Source organism: Rhyacophila brunnea, unplaced genomic scaffold, assembly GCF_057557595.1.
Source record: "Rhyacophila brunnea isolate RB1 unplaced genomic scaffold, BYU_Rbru_1.0 scaffold_12, whole genome shotgun sequence".
NCBI classification, from domain to species: Eukaryota; Metazoa; Arthropoda; class Insecta; order Trichoptera; family Rhyacophilidae; genus Rhyacophila; species Rhyacophila brunnea.
In genome coordinates, this window is record NW_028232774.1 from 35634010 (window position 1) to 35657842 (window position 23833).

Sequence of the window (23833 nt, forward strand, 5' to 3'; positions counted from 1 at the left end):
GGTAACTGTAAGATACATCTCATTCTTTTCATTCGTAAATCATTTAGTAATAAGAGATCTGAGTAGTCTGGAGAAAAAAATTATCTCTAGTGTGAGGAAATTGTAAGGGGTGCGCGTTTCAGATGGAGTGGCATCAAAAAAATCTACTGAATAAACAATGACTTATGCTATAAGATCGAATTTTAAAACTCAAATTATTATTATTATTTTTGACCTATAGTGAACATTCTTCTTATTCTTCTTCCACCCTGTTACGTCCCAACATTGGGGCATAGGGCAAGCACACGTTGGCGCCACTTCCCTCGGTCCATCGCCAACTATTGCGCCTCCCGCCATGTCAGACCTGCAGCACGTAGGTCGCTCTTGTAGCACCGCTGCATGGTGAGGGAGGGCCGGCCACGGCGACGGAACCCTTGAGGCTGTGCCACAATACGTGTCCGATACGCCGGAATACGTGTCCCAGCCACGTAAAGCGTCTCTTCGTGATAACTTCAATCACCGAAGGCTATTGTGTCTGCTCACGAACTCGGGTGTTTGTAACGCGGTCGTACCAATGTACCCCTAAGATTCGGCGGAGACATCGATTCTCAAAGCTCAAAAGCCGAGACTCTTGAAGCTTAGTAAGATGCCATGTCTCACAGCCATACAGGAGCACAGGTAGCACGTGCGCATTAAATAAACGACATTTGGTCCTCACAGAATACAGTCTTGACCAGTAGCGCACCCAGGGGGGGGGGCCAAGGGGCCTTGGCCCCCCCCAAAAACATTGAAATTGAAAGCCAATAGATTAGACAAATAAAAACACGGCAAAAAAAATATTTGAAATTCTCCAGCACCCTCTAGAAAAATTTCTTAGATTTTAATTTCTAACACAAAAATTTCGAAACACTAATGTCGGGTTGTTTTAGAAACTCAATCTCTAATGGAAATGTCAAAAAATTCTCGGTGTCCATCCGAATTCCGGAGTGGTGTACACCGAGTGCAATAGACAAAAGTCCGATAAACGAGAAATTAGGCTGTGTTCTGTTGGGTAGGTTTGTGCACCTATAAGTTGAATGCAATAATACTTTTTTTTTCCATTTTCAATTAATATTTTGGAACTTCACTATTAAAAAACCCAAAATCGACGATAAAAATTCGGCGAAAAGTACGACTACACCCACCACCATGGGCTGACAGGGCTATAGCCTGGGGGCCCGGGCTTAAGATAATTATAATCGTCCTCCTTGGGCCCCCCCCAATATTAAATCCTGGGTGCGCCACTGGTCTTGACCTCCATGCGACTCCAAGTTGGTTGAACGCAGAGCCCGCCACACCCATGCGGATTCCAAGCTCACTAGAAATACCAAATAGTGAACATTACAAATTATTAATTTAAGACGTTCATAGCACAGGATTACTCTAGATAAAAGAAAATTATAAATAAAGTCTGTAATTTCAGTGATCACTGTCCTTAGTAATAAGCCAAAGAATGCATGTCCGATCCTAATAAGATCATCATGGCGTTGCTGCCAACAGTTGGTAAGTCGATAATTTAGGTATTTAAAGTTAACAACGGATTATGTATCTAGGTATATATTATAAATATGTATGGTAGTAAAAAATCAAGGACATCCGATATTTATGGAAGGTGCATATAAAGTACAAAGAAATTAGCATAACGTTTGATTTTAGAGGACAATGTCATGTCAAACTTCAAACTGCAATTACTCCATAACATGATTTTGAGACTTACCAACTTTTGGCAGTAACTTTAAGGGCCATTTGTCTGGAGACAGAAAGGCCTCCACATAGTGGAGATTTGTATTAAGAGATTTTTGGTTTTACAATAAATGCATGTTAGCCACTTGCGCAACCTAGGTCCATACTCAAATTGAAAATTAATATGTGTATTTGCCAGACCCAGAATTCGAACCTGGGTCCCATGACATTATAAGCCGGCGCTTAAGCCAAAAGAATAAGAAGAGAGTACATAATAATATATATTATTATAAACGTATCTGCAATACCCTTAATAAACGAATGGTACAAATATTGGCACAATTTCGGATTTTGTTTTAAGTGAAAAAGTTAGCTTTTCACATACGTCACTTTACCTCATGGGTTCAGAAATATACGCTAACCTTTTAATCGTAAACTTAGAATCCATTCATTTCCTGGTACATGCATAAGTATTGTAATTTTATTCAAATAAGTCCAAAACCATAGCGATCAACATTTTTTACCATTGTTTCACGATGTACAAGTCGAGTGCCGATCAATTGCCATTGTTTTTTCGTCATGTTTTCTGATCTCACGCCGAAATTGGCAAAATACGGAAGGTCAATATTTTTATGATTTCCTCACAAACAATTTTTGTTAATAACTTGATCGGTATGTATGGCTTATTTAACGGATGGGCGGTCAAGTCTCACGCTATGATGGGCTCATTAAAATATTATTATTTTTATTTTGTGATAAAGTTTTAACTGAATTTATTTGATAATTTTCTTAAATGTTGCCAGAAATATGTCAATCTCTTCTTTATTAAGGTGACGCATCAGTGAAACGCCAAATAATTTTCAACTGTACGCGCGACGAAATTTTGGACTCGCTGCCATTCACTGAGAGAATGTTGACCCGGGAACTCGTCACTTTGCTGCGTGATGGCGACGAGTCAATTAATTCTAAAATCGTGTAAAGATGACTAAAAACGTTACCCATTTACTTTAAAAAGAAAACATGTCAATGAATATATTATTATTGTTACTAATAGAACAATAAACAGAACATAAAATGGACGTATGTTGGATTTATATGACAATTAATATTTCGTTTGACAGGCGTCATTTTCACCCGCCACCCGCAATCCGCGCATCGCCTAGCGACGATCTTTTTAGACCGTGCCTCAACTAATGCATGGCCTTAACTGCCACTATAGGTACCATTTCGTCGGTATAGGATTGGTTTGTCGAATATCCGTTTTTGTCGAAATCGACCTTTTAATGCAGAATGATTTTTTTATCTAATCTAAATGGACCAGAACCATCTTTTTCTTTAAATTGCTTTATAATGAATACAGCATTTATATGTTGTAAAAAAAACAATTTTAATACCTCCATGTATTTAAATACAGGATAATGAAATTGGTTTTTCGTCTCCTGAACATTTGACATTTGGTCTATTCGACAAACTAATCATACAGCGATGATTTGACATTTTTTTACAATGTACATTCTGGAGTCTAGAATGCGTAAAATAGTGTGTCTTATGCAATGTGATTTATGTTATTTACGTAAAGGAAATATAATATAATAAATGTTCAAAAAATCACAACACAAAATTGGAAATTTTACCGCAAATAATTGTGTTGCTGGTCACTGAATACCCAATTTCAGCTATTTAAAAATAGATGAAATATCTTTATTCTTCAGAGCATTAGCGTATCAACAAAATAATGGCAATAAGCCACGGAAATTAACCGCCCCGTAAAAAAACAACACAAAACAAACAATGGAAATAAAAAATATATTTAACAAATCTAAAAAAATAATTATTTTAACACAACATTATTTGACACAACATACCTATGGATACAAATTTAATATTTTACTCACACGTAAAATCCACGTTTTATAGATAGAAAGAGAGAGAGAGAGAGAGAGAGAGAGAGAGAAATAAATACTTTTTTAAATATTGAAATCTCTAATAGAAAATGTGGTTTAAGTTTTAAGGTTTAAGTATTTGAGAATATAATAAAATCTAATAGGATACACATTAAATACTCACAGAGAGAAAAAATATTTCATTTAAAAGATTGAATTATTTTTTTAAATTTTGTTTAATAAATTTTTGTATGCATTGATTGTTGCGTCAAAGAAAATTTTATATAAAGATTTTTTATTTTAATATAATATTGTATTATATGGGGTTAATCCCCGGCCATTTTATATATCCAGGGCTCATTTCTGGCAGGGTTAATTATTATGTGGGTGTTTTTTTTTTTCCAAAGGGAGGATTACTTGTCGTTTTTCAAATGGCAAAAATGTCCACTAATTTTTTTTCCTTAAATCTTTGCCATGCTTTATAACTAGTTATAATTACAAACAATATCCCATTTTGTAAGGACGCACTGTCAACTATATCCACCTATACTTCAATTAGCAATCAATGACAGTTACACAAAATTATTTTGTTTTAAAAATTTGTCACCGACACAATTACTGTATATTAAAATAAATTTGGTGTGACACAAAATATTACATATATCTGAAAGTATTGCTTATGATTGTAATAGTCATTTTTTGACACACATAGGTCGATGTTATATGAGGATATTATGTAGAGGCAATTATGAATGAATCATTATCAACAATGCAAACGTGTCTTCAAGTATGTAGCCAGCAAAATATATTTTAGGAAGTGTTTATTATGATAATTCGTGCGTTGACAATATTTTATTGTCTATTATGTACCTATTATGCCTATGACTTACATAATTACTCAATGTTACCATAATCAGAATTATACTGTTCTTTGTTTTGTTTTTATTTTTTATTTATGTAATAGTGTTGTAAGTCATATCCGGAAATTTGTACGTAAACAGTTCACCGCAGGACACTTATTCCTGCGCCGCAGTACGTGAAACATGGGTTCGTGTAACATTTAATCAAATGACGAGTTCTTCGTTGAACATTTCACCGTGGAATACATTTGTACGTATGCTGCAACATGTGGAGATGTCTTTACTAGGTTAAGTTAGGTTAGGTTAGGTTAGGGTTAATCTAATTGGAACAATACTATTTGCAAACTATCGCCGCATTTTGTAAGATACGTATAAATGTATTCCACGGTGAAATGTTCAACATCTCAAAATCTAGTCATTTGATAAAATGTTATACGAACTTATGTTTCACGTACTGCGGCGCACGAATAAGTGTCCCACGATGAACTGCATACGTACAGCTTACATGTAACTGTTGTAAGCAAGTAATATAAGTCGTAATAAGAATTATACTTAATTGCGTCGTAGTTTTTTGGTAAGAGCACTCGCCGGACATCGAAAGACGTGAAACTTGTTTATCCATGGTAGATTAAATCCAGCAGATGCCTGACGCATACGCCGTCACGAAAATCGTATAACTCTCAAACTTCGACAGATAACAATGTCTCAATAAGCCATAACTTCCGATTACTTGCTTTTTCTTCCACCATCCGCCACGTATCCACAGCCATTATACAGGCATATACCGTGGCGTAACAAACGTTAGGTGCTCTTCAAATTTGTGCCGACCAGGACTGGTGATTCCTATATTATAATGTATTACGGTTAATTCTCTATGAGAAAAGATCTTCTAGCTCACCGTAAAATGCCGCAAACTTTTTAAAGGCTGAGAAATTTTCCCTCGTAGATACCAAGTCGCAATGGCCAACTGGTCCAACTGAGGGTCGGATTGACTTGAGAAGCTCTTCCCTTTCAACCGACATATGGGGACACTCCCAGAGGATGTGGTCGGCATCCTGTAATTCGCCACATAAGCAAGTCGGAGATTATATTAGGTCAAGCTGACAGAGCTTGGAGGCAAAACCATCGTGTCCGGTTAAGAACTGAGAAGTCCAATGGTCTGGAGTCAATCTAGTTATCTCCATGCGCCATTTTATATTAGGAAAAATTAAATACTGTCGGAACTTTCCGACTAGACACGTCTGTACAATGTAAATATATCAATAAAGCTACATTTCCCTATGGGAAACAATGTTTAGGGCTGAATATAGACCCAATTATAGTAAGAATATCCACAAAACGATTGAAAGATTATCGCACTTTTAAAAATGGACGACATCGTATACGGGAATGGAGAACAAAAAAAAACGTTTCACTTCTGGTGCATGTAACGTTATTAATTTTATTTTGGTTTTTCCGAGTTAAGTTCAAAATATTTTATAATAATTGGCTCGTTACATAACACCAATCTAAGTTAAGTATATCTTTTAAGCTGGCGGTACTGATGCATTCAATTATTGTACTGTACCTTTGACTTTCACAATTATTGAGGTCCTGAGAATTAAATGAATATAAGGGGCACTTAAATATATACCCACGGTGGCCGCGCGGCTTAAGCGTTGGACTATAAATCCGTGGGTCCTAGGTTCGAATCCTGGGTCTGGCAAGTACGCATATTGTTTTTCAATTTGTGTGTGTCAGGGTATGGACCTAATAGGTTGAGCAAGTGGCTGACATCCATTTCTCGTAAAAAAACAAAAATCTGTCAATACAAACCTCCACTCTGTGGAGGCCCATATGATCCTATCAGGATCGGACATGGTCGAAGAAGATTAAATATATTAGGTGCAGTTTTCATATCACCACAATAAATTATATAGGTACCTATTAATGCACGAAATAGGATTCAGACATGTAAATTGTATTCTATGATCAGTTAAATCATTTTATAGATATGATTATTTACATGGCAACGTCTATAATTTGAATATTTGACTGACTTATCTTTCTAAATATCAAATCTTTTTTTTTTAGTAAAAATATTAATAGAACATTTTTGTAAACATTATCTCATTTGCAAAGTGTTTAAAAGAGGTATGTAAAATTTTCCAATACAATATACCTAATATATGTAATTTTGAAATCGATATAATCAATTTAGTCATCGGTGCACTTATATCGATTCAATCCTCAGTCCATGAATCTTCTTCTTCTCTTTCTTCTTTCGCCATGTCCGATCCTAAGAAAATCATATGGGCCCCCACAGAGTGGAGGTTTGTATTAACAGATTTTCTTTTTTTTTTACGAGAAATGGATGCCAGCCACTTACTCAACCTATTAAGTTCATACTCTGACTCATACACAAATTGAAAAACAATATGTGTACTTGCCAGACCCAGGATTCGAACCTGGGACCCACGACGCTATAGACCGACGCTTAAGCCGAGTGGCCATAGTGGAAAAACATGAATACAACTACTTATAATACTTTTATACATGAATTCTCTCCTAAATATTTATCATCAACAGTGTGCAAGGTTGCATCACCAGTCCCGTGCGGCTCTGTTCGGGACAAAATGAGGGCTTAAATTCTTTGATCAGTGGGTCTATTCTATACTTATCGAACACTAAATTGATAAATAGTATCAAACTTAGGGTAGGTTTGTATCAAAATATTAGCACTTATTGTAACAATTACACGTAGCCGGTTTTTATTGTTGCAATAAGTGCGATATTTTAACAGCAGCAAGATAGGTGCTGTTAAAATATAGCACTTATTGCAACAATAAAAACCGGCTTCGTGTAATTGTTACAATAAGTGCTAATATTTTGATACAAACCTACCCTAAGTTTGATAATATTTTTCACTTTATCACTTTAGCGGTCGATAAGCATAGAATAGACCCGCTGGCACAGGTAAGGGTTATGCTAGGCGGCCGCGTATGACGTGGCTGCATATTCATAACGGGTGCGGAGGTGGGAGTTTTACCGACCATGTCCGATCCTGATAGGATCATATGGGCCTCCACAGAGTGGAGGTTTGTATTGACAGATTTTGTTTTTTACGAGAAATGGATGTCAGCCACTTGCTCAACCTATTAGGTCCATACCCTGACACACACAAATTGAAAAACAATTTTTTTGTACTTGCCAGACCCGGGATTCGAACCTGGGACCCACGGCTTTGTAGTCCAACGCTTATGCCGCGCGGCCACCGTGGGCGTGAAGTTCGGGAGTTTTACACACCATTATCATCAACAATAAAAACCAAATTACTAACATAATAATTACACGTAATAATAAATAGGCGAAACGACGGCGGAGTGGTAAATTGGGTTTGAATTCCGGGTCTTGCAAAAAAATCACATGGTATTTTTCAATGTCCGTTTGTACTCAAAGTATGAGCCTAATAGATTGAAAAAGTGGCTAACACCCATTACTTGTAAAAAAAATACTACCTATATTCTCCGGAAGCCCATATTATGATGTACTTGATAGGACATGGTAAAAAAATTCATAAGTACATTATTATCACTGGGAAAATCAAGTTATTCAGTAGTACCCAAGAAGCAGAAAACGTCCATAAGATATACCTAGAAGCTGCTGGATTAACAGCATAGTTAAATTCTGCGGAAGTACGTCGCAACGCAATTTATAAGACTTAAATAAAAATGTAGTCAACTTATATATGCTTTCATCTAGCAGTGATATCATTATACTATTGACTGTATTTTGTAATGTATGTAAAAGCAATTTTATTATCAAACTGGTTTTTGGCTTACCTATCTTATATCGTTTAACTGTATATAATATATATAGGTAAATATACATATTAAAATAATGACCAAGACTCTTGATAGTAACAACTCGAAAAATATATATATCGTCACCAAACTATTTTTAAAAGTCAAAATCAAAATAATTAAAAAAAAATCAATCGTGACACACTAGGGTCCTAGCGACAATTAACCGGTCATCACTAATGCGAGTCGTACGTGGAATTTTCACACCACACAATGCTCCTATAATGAAATTAATCGGATAATAAACAGCTGACACTGTGAGTGCTAAAAAATACTTTTTTTTTGTTTTGCAATTTGACGATAAGTTGAATATTTTATGCTGTACCCCTCATTAGCATTAGCAATAAAAATGCGCGTTTTAAATATTCGAAATTTGAAAATTTTCGTCCAATTATTATTTATGGAAAAACACAATTTTCCTATGTACTATACAGAGCAGTGGAACTTTTGGTGTGTGAGCCTATGAGGCCAGTTAATGCTATCAAATAATAATATACATTTATTTGTTTAGCGTGACCGAATATAAGATTGTAGCGCACAGGCCAGTAGTACATACCTACTTAGCGACCTGCAGTAGTCTCTCATATCAGTCTATTATGTCTTCCAAACATTGACTAACATTTCGTATCCCAGTGAAAGTCTCTTTTTGTCTCTATACAATATGTATTAATGAGTGTTCATTTTTATTTTGGAAGAGAGTCCACTTCTATGATCCTTTTAAGAAAGGTTTTTCGGGACTAAAGCGTTGAAATCTATCGTTTATGTCAATTTAGTATGTCAGGTTTCTTTTCTAAAATTTAATGATCTTAACCACTAGTTAGTGGATTTATTAGTATTAATATTTGAAAAAAAACTTCACCAGTTATAACCTTGAGTCACTTCGGCGTTAAAGATGAAATTAATATTCAGTTAATTAAATTTCTTTTTTCTTTTGGCCATATCCGATCTTAATAAGATCATATGGGCCTCGACAGAGTGGAGATTTGTATTAAGAGATTTTTGTTTTTTACGTGAAATGGACATTGGTCACCTGCTCAACCTATTGGGTCTATTCTCTGAATCCAACACAAATAAACAAACAATATGTATATTTACCAGATCCAGGATTTGAAACCTGGGACCCACGACATTATAATCCGATATGTTAGCCGCTCGGCCATCGGGCGTTAATTAAATTTAATTAGTTTAGGTTAGGTTAGATTCTACAATTAACAGTTTATCTGATTGCTATTTTGGTTGTCACGTCATTCCTTTGCTGAGACTTTATTTCATAGTCTATAACATCTAATGAATCTACTAACTACAGTGAATTAATGTCAATCGGAATTAATCCAGTTGCTGGATGTACTTCTGCTCTTGTTAGATGCCAGTTCTTTGCTGTCATGTAAATCCATTGATCTTAGCGGTATTATTATGGTCAGACCAAAGTTTGCATTTTTTTCTGTACAGTACATACCTACAAAATAAGGAAGTTTTTGCTATTTTTTTATATAGCGACTGACTTGTATACAGAAAATGTGGCTTAATCAATGAAAGAAAAAAATCAATTTCTGTTAATTCCATAGAAAGCATATTGCATCATTATCATTTTTGCACGGTTCATTGTATAAATAAATTAACGATATCGTGGTTATTACTTTTAGCCTTAATTACTATCTTTTCCATGATTTTAATGTACCTATCTACTACCCTTAATCTTCGAAAAAATGACACTAGTCGTAGCTCGTGACGGTGATGACATTGTTGTGGACACAAATTGTTGCCTCAGTTGTAAGTTGATGTAGGGTGGGATTTATAAATTGTCAGTTAATCTAGATCCATGTAGAGAGTAGAATATTATGTATAAAAGACAATCCGATTGATTAAGATACAGTTAACAAGAGACTAAACATTTGTGATAAGTAATGGTAATATAAACAGGGTAACGAAGTGTAGAATTTTCAATGGCATAAATGAATGACAATTCATGATTGATGACCCCTGCGTTGCATTGCCGATTGTCGCATTTTCCCCCTCTGGACCACCCTACCCTACCACCCCCCCACTTTCGATCTTAAGACCCGAGGTGTTAAATACCCCGCCCGCAGTCCCACCGAGCCAGTTTGTCGCCGGAGCGCGAACGCTTCGGTCTTCTGTTGCGTCGTCGATACCTCCAATCGTAGAAGTGTTCTCACACAATATTACAACACCAACCCCGCCGGCACGGTCGACTGGCCCCTCTCAGCGAACTCCGCCGACAATTCACGGAAGCTGCCGACGGTTTTTCTTTTCAAATTTGGAACTCGGAGTTATTGCTCGGAAAAATTATTCTGCGAGGGCAGTTAGTTGTTCGTGAGCGACGGACCGGATTGGTTGGTTTTCGGCGACGCGTCGTCCGCACTTCCGCGCGATCAGTTTTCAGTTTCACTCGATTTTCTTTTCAAAATACGAACACATCTGTGAACGCTGAATAATTGTTTGACAGTGGTTGCGGAGAACAATATAGACAAACAAAAATACTTATCGATTTTGGAAACATATTAACGCGTCAAAATCAAGTGACGAAGTTAAAAAAATATTTTCAATGATCTTTAAATATTTCATTACCTAACATTACTAAATATTTGTTGTGAGAAGAACTATTATAAAAAAAACAGTGAATATATTTACATTTCCATTTTTGACTCAAATCAATTAAAAAATATTATTATTCAGTGCAAAAACATAATACGACAATCAGTGATTAATCAAAAACTTTTATTACCTACCTAAATAAACAAATCGTAATCAGTTAAAACGGAATAGTTTAGTTCTTTTTTGCTGCGTTTCTTGGATTGCAAAGAACGGATAAACTGTACGGCGTATTTACAGTAAGAAATAAAGTAACCTTTCATTTTCAGTTATTGCTGCTTTGCATTATTATTACTTTCGATTTCAACAGAGAAATACTTTTTAAGCGCGTTGCTGAATTTTATCCGGCCAACCGATAAAACAGAAAACTGCTCGAAAAGAAAACACTTCTCACGAATAAACGACTAATGACAAAAAAAAAACTATAGCAAGTCGTGCATAATTTTTGTATTGCACATACAGAAGAATTGATTTTGAAAATAGAATACGCGCGCTTTTGTTTTTCCAACATGGCCGCCTGATTAAACGTCAAAATTTTCTTTGGTAAACACTTTATGTACATTAATCATTTGACGTTTTCGGATGTATTGAAAGATAATTGATGATATTTATTGAATGCAGTATTGGCAAGAAACTTGTGAGAGTTATTAGTGTCTCTTGGTATTATTAAAAGCAAGAGAACTGCAAATAAAACGATCGGTCGGCAAACTCTTGCTGAATTGGAAAGTGAACGTCTCAAAGTTGTCCACGGCTATTGCCTGAACAAGATTGTTAGCATGGCAGTGAGATGTCTCAGAAGTAACCAATACACGCAAAAGTCATGCGCTAACAATATCTTGATATTCACTGAAAAAATTGCATCGAATTTTTAACCGCAAGCCATTGTAGCTATTACCAAAACAACGAAGTTTTAGTAGCGAGCGCATTGTGCAATATCAAAAGAAATCGATTAGGATCAGATTTGGTTGCAGATACAATTTTACGGTTTCAATTCCAATAAAAAGTATCAACTACAATAATAATTGGACTAAATAGAATGCATGTGAGATAAATCAAAAGATTTCTTACATTAATAAATGATAAATCTATAATAATACTGGGAGCCTTACCCTTTCTCCTCCCAATTAAGAACAATAGACATAACGTTCTCAGTGTTTTTTTTAAATAATAAAACTCAACTGGACAAAAAACAAAATCAAAATGAATTTTTCCACACTAATGACTGCCTCAATTTAAAACTGTGAGCTAACTTTCAATTGTTTTTTTCGTAGACCGTTTCGAAATAATACTGATTTTTTTTTATATGTGAAAAGTGAACTTGGGAATTTTTATTTAAGCGGCATTGTTGTTGCTAAGGACTGGATTAGTGGTTTATTGATTACTCGTCAAGCAAGAAGACGACGTTCGAGACATTGCAGAATCTAATATCGGTAAGATTTTAACTATTACAAGATTTTTATTATATACATATAGCTACTGATTATATTAGAAAAAAATATATATCTACCTGAGAGCCAGTTTATTGTAAGTATCTCCATAAAAAAATAAACAGCAATTTGATGTCTGTAGATATTCGGCTTTTTAATTAGGTATATGAATTTTAAGTTACTGTTATGAACAAACTCAAAATGTGAATTGATCTAGAGCAGACGTGGGCAAATGCGTCTCTTCGTTGGATTAAATGCGACTCCCAATATTTCTCTTGATAAAAATATAGGTATTTTCTTTCACCATTATACTTGTATTTTTGCAAGTTTTCCTTTCTAAGTGTGAATATGGTATGGCTCTTTATATATATGAAAATCAAGAATGTGGCTTCTGGCTCTAGATCCCTGGTCTAGAGTCTATACTTTATTCATAATATCGGAAAATATGCTTGAAAAATTATCGCAAATAATATTGAATATTCTTCTAATAAATTGTTGTCTTCCTTAGTACTACTTTATGAATTTTTAATTAATCATTTAATAAAACACATGTTTTTAACAGATATGCATAAAAGAAATTTTTATTGAATTAAAATGATATTTTAAGGAAATATTGTACTTTTCTCTTGATTACCTTAGTAACCCAGGTATTTGACTTCAGAAATCTTTGATTATATGTTTACTATAAAGTCTGAATAATAATATATCAAAATGTAAAACTCGGATCGCTAAAATTGACTCGTATGAAATAGTATAAAACTGTAATAAATTAGAAAATAATATACTCAAAAGCATTTTAGTTACATATGGAATTTTATTCTTAGCACTTATTAATTTATTATGGGTTACAAGGATTTACATAAATTAATTAATATTGATATCAATAATGTAAAAAAAAATCACATTAAGATATATAAATTATTAGCAATCATTGCTATCGTACAATTTATTTGTTAACATATGTAATATACTTTTATTAAACATCTTAAAGGTGACAATACTTAATATTGTATTATAATTTAGTGCCTACAGTATAAGGCTAAAAGTTTATTGAGTTACGAAAATCCATATATTATTATTATTCATAGACTTGTTATACATAAAGCAAGCAACCCACTCACCATGCTGGGTATTGAGATAAATTCATATGTAAAATACCACCACATGTATGAAAACTGATAATATTATTTTAACATGCGCGACAGTATAAAATTGTGACTAAATGTGATTCTGCAGACTTATTAAACCAAGAAACAATATATCAAGATTGAAATACCGAAGAGGCGTAATTAACAATTTGAATCTTTACAGTGAAGCATTTTAACATACAAGTTTTATAATTAGTTTTGTTATTATTTTTCTTTTTCTTTCCATTGTGCTATTACGCTATTCTAGCCTCGGATGCTCCAAAATCTTCTCCGGCACCTCTCCAGTCGTCAACGTTGAGAAAAAAATCAAATAAATTTATTTACATACCTTTAATGAATTTTACAAATTATAAATTAAAGACGTCCACAACATGACATTTAAAAACAAAGAAATAGATGCAATATTAGAAAAACAGTATAAAGAGTAATTACAACAATTCTAAATGCGTGGAAGTAGGTACAGTAGGTACACCGAATGAGCTAAATCGACCCAATTTTAAGATTTTTTAAACAACGCCCACCTATTATAGGACTCATCCTCAGGTAAATCAACATCTGAAACAATTTGGTGAACGGTGTTATTATCCTCCCAATTGGCATCATCAATGGCAGGTTAGTTCTGCACTTTGGGAGAATAAACAACTGATGCATATAGCTATTAGGGACACAACTGTAAATACTATATTAATGGCATAGTTCTCATTTACACCGCGTACCTATACGTTGGAAAATGGACTCTTGCGTCGCTAAGATCATAATATACTAAGTCACCCGATGCTGTAGATAATTTTTAAATTACCTTATTATAAAACTAAAACTTAAAATGTCTTCTACGCCCTTTGCCTAGCAACTTCGATATGCAGTAGAACTTAATATGCAAACAATTAGTTCGTAATTCTTGTCTTCAATAATCAAATCTGATATTATAACATTATATTATGTTAGTAAAGTTGAATAATATTGTTGTATTGTACAATGACACGATATGATTATCTATACATAGATATTATTATATTATTATGCAGTATTTTTTAAATACACAATATTAATAAGAGAATCATTCAAGTTTTAATTATTTGTTTTTTTTCTGTGTTGGTTACTTTGCAGATATATTATAATATACAATGATAAAATAATATTCATTATTCTGTTTCTTAATTTACAATAATTGACAATGTGTCTGACGTGTTTTGTATTTTATTCAATGGTTTTAATTCCCGTTGCCACCGTGGGTTCAAAGCAAAATTATTGTATTAAATCTAACAACAGGTTTATTTTATTTGGCAACACTAACTTAGTGTCGTGTATATTAATACTTTTGTATTTTAACTATCACTACTTAGTCACTCGACGATAAAAAAAATGTTCATCTTTTATTCAACGATCTGCTCTTACCAAAATGTCAAACGATTATGTTCGGGTTTTGTTTGATTTTATTTTATGGTTGTTGCTTTGCTATTTTGCAATCTAATAAGACGTTTTTCTAGTTTCGTATTTCATTATTATTAAACGTGTATTTAATTCGATACGAAAGCATCTTTCATTATTTATTATTACGATACTATTAAACTTGGAACAACTGTGTCAAGCAATTAGTTCTTGTCATTTGACGTTGTGTTTTTCGCAACAATTAAAGTTGTTCATTACATCCAGTAGATAGAATTTAACAATGAAAAAATGAAACCGTATAATTCACTTAAATAACAATTATTATATTGTATTCGCGGAGATTTTATATTAAGGATATTATAAATTTAAACTTTGCCAATATAAAAACCTCTGAAATAATCGCAACCGACGTCCGGCGCTAGCCAAATTTGACGTATCTACTTGTACTTGTGAATAATATTTTTTTTATTCAGTACTGGATACACACAAGACTACGGAAGGTTAAATTCTTAATTAATCTTGTGTTTATTCAACATTGAATAAACATTGATTCATATGAATTAACTCGAATTATACTAAACTTTATAACAATAACTCACTTATACCAGTTGTAAATATCTCTCTAAGTCAACCCAATCGTAATATTCATTCAACTATGTAGTAGGTATATAATATTTATATATTTTTACATTTAAGGCTATACCTCAGTTGATGCATGGTCTAAAAAGATCGTGGCTAGGCGATGCGCGGATCGCGGGTCGCGGGTGCAAATATAATTTGTCATATAAATCCAACATACGTCCATTTAATGTTCTATTAGTAATAATAATAATATATTCATTGATATGTTTTCTTTTTAAAGTAAATGGGTAACGTTTTTAGCCATCTTTACACGATTTAAGAATTAATACCCCCGTCGCCATCACGAAACAAAATGACGTATTGACACCGCGACGTTCGCTCTCAGACTGCCAGCGAGTCCAAAATTTCGTCGCGCCTATAGTTGAAAATTATTTGCCGTTTCACTGAAGTATCGCCCCAAGTATTTTACATACTTGTTTGATTTGCATCTAGAATTATTGACAGTAAAGTTATAGTGAGCATTTTTATAGTATATTAAAAACGATATTTTTTTGTCCTTGAATCTAGCACGTGTGGATCACAACAATTTTATATTCAAGATTTGTATTTCTATTATCAATGTAATAAAGATAACAATTTTTTTTATAAATTTACAGTATTAAAACAAATATTTTTAAAATTACTTAAATTGTAATCAGTGTAATCATAAATAATGATTATATGTGCCGTATGCAAATATTGATTGCCAAAATGAAGTTCAAAAACAAAAAAGTAAACTTGTTTTATTAGAGATATTTAGAAATTTTAAATCAGAGTTATTGAAAGTTATGACTATTCAATATTTCTGTTAATTTTTAAAAGTCTATCAATATTTGAAGTTTAATTACTTGTTTCGATTGGTTTCATAATTATTGTCAGTGATGTCGGAATATCCAGATGTGCCCGATCCCTAATGGTAACAGTAGACCACGAAATAGTTCAGCAAACATTCACCATCTCTCTCTGGCGACTAAAATCATGTCTATGGTACATTAGGTACTAATTCGATGTTGAAAATACGTTTTCAACAATCGCCGATATAAAATTTTACGTCAGACACTTTCAAAACTGGTTTGCAATGAGCTGGACACGATATTCACGAACCAGTATGGAAAACGTATCGATTATATAACTTCTCCGCCGTATTTGGCGCTTTAAACTGCATTCGAAAATGCCGCTCGACTTTTGTGAGGTACTTGTGAATATTTTCATATATGTTTTATTACGCAACCAGGGTAATATGTTTTTAGTCTTATTAGTTCTATGAAACTCGCCGTAATTAAATTTATAACATCAACTCTCACATGTTACAATATATCGGGCCCTCAGGTGTCGCATAACCTGTTATCTGATAAAACGTACGCGGCATACAGAAGTGTATGCGGCAATCCAGATTTTCACGCTATACCTCAATTGGATTATTTCGGCGGACAGAATAATGTGTACAATGGATGGATAATCGAGAGCCTTACATGGGGTTGTTTTGTGAAAACCTTTAAGAGTGAAAAAGACTTGGACATTAATGGCTACGGTAAGCTGTATATGTAACGGTATCTAGTAGAAAGACTAGATCTGCCATACTTATAGAGAAAAAAATGATCATGATCATAATACAAAACTTTATTTTGTTGCACCCCACATAAGATGGACTAATTTGACAATATTTTTTTATTATTATTTCAAAGATTCTTCAAATTCAACACTTGATCAAATTAGATTATGATTCAATTAGTTTAAATATGTGGTATTTAGATACCTAACTATGGCTCACGATGGCCGAGCATGTTATGCATCTGCTTATCAAGTCGTGGGTGCAGAATTCGTACCCTGGGTCTCGCAAATATACATTTTTAATTTCAATATGTGTTTGGAGGCAGACTATATGGTACATATGTTGAACAAGTGACTAACATCCATTTATCGTAGAAATAATTATCTGTTAATACATCCTCTACTCTGTGTAGGCCCATATGTTTTTTTTAGGATTGGATATGATTAAAAAAAATGAAAGAAAATAACACATGTCTTATTCGAGTATTATGTACACACCTAATAGGAATTCCGTGTAACATTTAATAAAAATAATTAGTACATAATAAAACTGTTTACGTTATTATGTAAAATGTTGCCCTGTACCTTCGAGGAGAAGATAATATCTCTTAAGTAAACATCGACATCGCGTGTAATATATTTTTCCTACATTTATCTTGTCAGCTTGAAACATAATTTAGTATTAAATTTTCCGATAACTTAAAATATACCTTATACTATTTTTTTCATAATCTACCGATAGCCATTTAAGAAAAATTCTACACGTGTAAATATAACATAATAATTACTTCTATCATGTATTATTATTATTTTTAAACCATATTTTTTATTTTTACAAAGTGACTGTAACAAAATTAAACTAACAACCTAACTATAAAGTAAAAATGTAACATCTGTCCGTTTATTTCGTATAATAATAAAATTGAAAAGGGTCTTTAATTCATAATAAAATGTCATATATGTACCTAAGTCGTTATTTTAATTATAGGTTTGGTTTTTTTTTTTTAATGTTGCGTGTGAAGTTATAGGAATAATATAATATACTAAACCGAAATACTTCACCTATACCTCGAGACTGCACGAGCTGAAATCACATATCACTATTTTTCCCACATCTGTTATACTATGTACAATAAATTAATTCTTTGGGAATACTTGGGGCATGTTTTATAATATGTATTTAGATATCGTTTAAAATTATTTATTAAAATTTATACTGTTTTTTATTAAAATGTGGAATTAAATAAAAACAAATTATCGCGAACATGTATCGACGCATTGAAACGTTATTATCTTTTTTCTTGTCACTACAGTTACTATATTTAAATACAACACACTTAAACATGTTATATATTAAATTGCCTACAAAAATTTAGCAATTTGTTTATAGTTTGCACGTACTTGCAGTATTTACCTGATGACATCAGTCAAATCTGTATTTTACTGATTTAACGTTCGAAAACTTACTCGTATAACCAAATATATTGTATCGCACTCTCTTCTATCTCGTACCGAATTTGTAATTAATCATAACTCACAGTTATGATTAATTTTTGTTCAGGTCTAGGGCATATAAAACAGTATATTAATACATAGTTGTCAACAGTATACCAAAGAAAAAATGTTTAAGACGTACCTACGTCAATATCATAGAATGAAATCATTTATATGTATACGGTATAAGAGAGAAAATATTGGATACATCATCTGATTCAGAATCATCAAGTGAAGAATGGTCACATTGCTCAGTCATAAGGAACATGACGAAAATAAATGTAGGTAATAAAACATTCGTAAATTTAAAGTAAATGTCAATAAAAACATTCAAACTTCGACTATTATCATTGTCAAAATTAGTAGGGGTTAGTTTACTAGTAAAATTCTTTACACTCTTATTCTTTAGATAAATAAAATTACCGATTTGTAGTTTAACAAGAAATTATTTAGCATAACTATGTATCATCAATTTATTAATTAAATTTAAAAAAAAAGTTCAACACTTAAAAAGTAGATTAATCTCAAATAAATAAAATAAACACTTACTTTATATGTCCTCAATAATATACCTATGTAATTACAATGTTTTTAGAAATCGAAACGGTTTTTTAACAACTTGTCACGGATACGTACTTTATAAATTGGACAAAACGTTTTGCACATACTTAAGTAGATCTAGTAGACATACCTCCATACAATAGAGTAGATATTGTTATAATGCTAACTAAAAAATAAGTTGCACGGTTTGATGGATTTTCAGGTTAAACGCTATCGTTTTTGTGCTTATTTACATGTCCTTGTATTTTTAACGTGGACGATTTCACGTTTATTTTTTTCGCGCGACATTTTTGTAAAATTACTTGGTTTCTTACAAATTCACTTCCAGATAAAATGATTTCAAAATTTCATTATACCCACTTCCTGATTGAATAAAAAAATATTTATTTCAGCTTACATACAATTTAAGTCGTTGCTAATTGAATATTACCCATGCATTCAACTATAGTTTAATTTACGTAATGTTTTAATACTTAAGTAGAAGTATTATTTTAATTTCAAGATAATATCTAATAGTTTTTAAAATGGGTGAGAATCTAATAAATTAATATCCATGTAGGTACATAATATTGCCCTCCATTTTTAAGATTTACCATTTACGTCATAAATGGTAAATCTACGCATACAAACGATATCAAAGGGTAGAAAAAATACCGTCAAACGTCGTATGGGATACTTCGTATTATATAACAATAATACTGTACGAATTCAATTTCAAAGAAATCAAAAAAAAATAATATACCATACATTTTTCAACAAATACCAACCGATTTTATTTTATAGAAAATAGAATTAGTTCAACATATTTGTTTTATTATAATATATTTTGATAAACCTTCATTAATTCGAATAAATAGTCTAATTTAAGAAAACGATTCAGATTTTTGTTAATTTTTTTATTTTATTTTAATGTAGTTATTATCTTTAGTTATATTTAAGATAAAAAAACTAGCAACTAACTGAGTTTATTTATATACATTATAATCTGGTTAAAATATATATAATGATATTATTATATTTTATTTATAGCAACTGTACCACATTTATAATACCTGTGTCAAAACCACAGATTAAGTAATATTATATAATATGCTGTTATTTATTTTAACTATCATGACTTTTTGCAAAAAAAGAACTGTGGATAAAATTAATAATACCTATTAATTTTCATCATATAAGATAGAATAGCTTTTACTGCATAGAATCCGCGTAGAATCCACACAAAATCGTCGTTTGCAATGGGTAATCTGTACGTATTTTGTAATAATCATCAAATCACACACTCGCCAAAAATACAAATTTAGAAAGTTTCAAATAACTATTTACGTTAAGTAATACGCGGTGCAGTTTATTTTTCGCTTTCGTTATTTTGCAAATCTTCGTACGGCAAACATTACAGTGTTTGCTCATACTCGTTTAGCTGATTGCATGTCCGGCAATATACTCTATTCTATAATATCAAAATGTTAGCATCATTAATTCGTCGTATGCAATAATAGTTAGTTAACTGTTATTTTTGATGAAAATGATTATACCAACAATTCTCACTCATTTACGATTCTCTGACAAAACAAGCTTAATAGTATTTCATTATGATAATTATCATAACCCCCACATCCTAAAGCGGGCCCCCAGGCTAGGATCTTTGGCGGGCCCCCCTACCTATCGCTAAGGATAAAGGCAGTGTGACGCGCCACAGTAGCGTTTTCCAAATGGTGTACGCGGTAAAATTAATTAATTGGTAGGTAAGTATAATTTTAGTGTTTTTTTTAATATTGTAAATTGTAATACATCCATTTGAAATATGGAATTGTTGAGTATAGATACACAAATAAAAATTGTATCGTACAAACAAATAATTTTAAATAATAACATTATTGAAGGAAAATAGCGCCTCAGACGACTTTTTTTTACTATTAGAGAGAATTTTTGATGTGTATTTATATCACTTATCGCCACGCCGGGCCCTTCTGAACCCAGGCCCCCAGGCAAGAGCCCTATCAGCCCCCCCCTTTGTGGGGGCCATGACAATGATAATAGAATGAATTTCTCGACGAGTTTTCTTCTGCTATCAATGTTATTCTTGTCCACTCAAAGAGTGATTGCTCTTTTAAAGCACTTCTTTTTACTTCTTCGTGGGTTCATTTACACTCCGTATAGGTATACTGGCAATTATTAATTTTCATATTCCCACCAATATCACTCGTAACATTACGGTCTTCATGATACCCCGTCGCAGGATGGATGTGTTATTTCATGATGCTGTGTATCGTGCGATTACCCTATTTGATGGCACCATCAAGATTTTTTTTTATAGAGGTATTGTATTTATTATGTATTATGGCGCATTGGCCAATCGCTGTAATGCCATAATACTCTTTTCTAAATACATAAATTATTATCATCAACCTGTATCTATCATTTACAAAAAAATAAGTCATTTGAATACATTGTCACGCGCATAACTATTTTATCAATCCAGCATCTTCTACGTCTATATTTTGGTAGTCTTAGGTACAACTGGAAAAGTAAATTTATCCAGCGATCGATTTTTCTTTTAATTATGTTACAGCATATTTCCATATAAACTAATTTTCTTCCAACCATGTCCGATTCTAATATGATAATATGGGCCTCCACAGAGTGGAGGTTTTTATTAAAAGGTTTTGTTTTTACGAGAAATAGATGTCAGCCACTTGCTCAACCTATTAGGTCCATACTCTGACTGATAAATAAAAAAAAAACAATATGAGTACTTACCAGACCCAGGATTAAAACATGGGACCCACGACGCTATAGACCGATGTGTAAGCCGCGCGACCATTGCATAATTTTAGCCCACTTTATTACATCGCCTACCCTTGTTTATTCTCATATGCAACCTTTCTATTTTTCGTCTTTTTGCATTGTGCCCACAATGCATCTCTCAATAATAATCAGTACTGTTGTTTTTATTTAATAAAACGCATTTTTTTTGTAGTAATTATTCTACTTTTAATTAATATATTAGGACCGGTTTCGTCTGCCTCAGTGGGGAAATTTTCAACTGAGGACTTAGTTGAAAATGTTCCACTGAGGCGGACGAAACCGGTCCTAATATATTAATTAAAAGTGGAATAAGTACTACAAAAAATTTGCGTTTTATTAAAGAAAAACAACAATACAATGCAGTTCCACCATGAATTGACAGTTAACAAAATAAAATAAAATAATCAGTACTACTCTAAATTTCTGAAATAAAATACAGAAAGGTATGTATGATTTATATATTTATATCATATATTTATTTCATATACAGATTATATTATAGGTATCTCTACATAAAAGGCATAGCTGTTGGTTTCCATTTATTTCCATAAATTACGTCCTCCCAAATTGACTTGAGCAAACGATTAGCAATAAATATTCTTGAATAGTTTGTTAACACTAATATACTTCCGTAATTTTGCCCGAAAATAATTTAATTTATTAAATTATTTCCCATAAGTTTTTAAACATATATTATAGACTGTTCCAAAAAAATGCTAAACTATCGTTCTAAAATGAAATTATGTAATTCATTTGCAGGGTTTGTCTCTTGTCCATCCGTTTGTCTCCCCTAACGTAACATTGTAATGTGACATTATTATGATAATATTTTATTATGGAGTTCATCATCTCAAAACGTTTGAATTTTACTAATTTATTCCCATTGTGAGCTCGGCATGCATATTATGTAATAATATAGATGCCGTACTGCATACAAAATATTAGTATTAATCCTATCACCTCTATTGTTATTCCATAAGAGTTACTGAACGCTGTTATTTCAATTTGAATAAATATCTATGCGGTGATTTTTTTTGATATCCTGTCAACTTGCATAAAGTGCTTTGACCTATCTATAATCTTTTCATTCTCCCTTAAATACTGTATTTCTTAAATAGTTAAAATTAGTAGATGGTTACTTACCTTCTACAACGTCCATATTTATTAATAAAATAAATTGAAAATTATGCTTAGAATTACAGGAGTTTTTTCTATTTGAGTCCTTCACTGTTGAGGATCGTGACTCTAATATGTGCTGGTTATGTCTCTCCAGCGATCTCTGTGTACCGCCAATTCAGATAGCTGAGCTGAAGATATTGAGAGACTCTTAAGTATTCTTCCTTGGTCAGACCATCGTATAGGTAACCACTTACATTTGCGTCAAATTAGTGTTTGTTTTATTTATTTATTTAAAACCAAAACATTGCGTATATGATAAATCAGAAATTAGAACGTTCACACATTGACAATTAAATTTAATAAGAACTGGTTATAATCCAAAAAGTTAGGTAATACAAATATTTAGTTCACATTAGGTACCCTTAGTAAAGAAGATGAAAAAAATGTTAAGCAATAAAATAAAATACGCAACACGTCATTGAAAATTTCTATGTATCTGAGGCCTTATAAACCTGAGACGAATAAACGGTTCTGATTCAGAAGAGGTAATGGCTGCAGCAACTAAGGTAATTAACGCACCCATATAAATTTAAAATCTTCAGGACGTTAGGATTGGAAACGATTCATCTTAAGATCAGGCAAAAATGTATTAGAGTAGAAGTGACCTACGAGCTTCAAGAGAGTGAAAAACTAGCATACCTTGAAGAAATGCAGTCGGAAAATAATCGTTCGACGAAATATCGAAAGGAAATTAACTGTTCCAAGACGCTTTAGTAACGGGTGCTGAAAATTCTATTGATGGCAAAGAGATGTTCAATT

At 32.6% G+C, this 23833-nt stretch overlaps 1 protein-coding gene across 1 annotated transcript in view; it reads left to right on the forward strand.

Moving 5' to 3' along the window:
• Nucleotides 1–10609: 10609 nt before the first annotated feature.
• sona (sol narae metalloprotease) overlaps nucleotides 10610–23833 on the forward strand; it is a 304986-nt gene continuing 291762 nt past the window's right edge. Inside the window, exon 1 of the mRNA XM_085961198.1 lies at nucleotides 10610–12326. The gene's annotated coding sequence lies outside the window, so the exon portion shown is untranslated. The remainder of the gene's footprint in view (nucleotides 12327–23833) is intronic.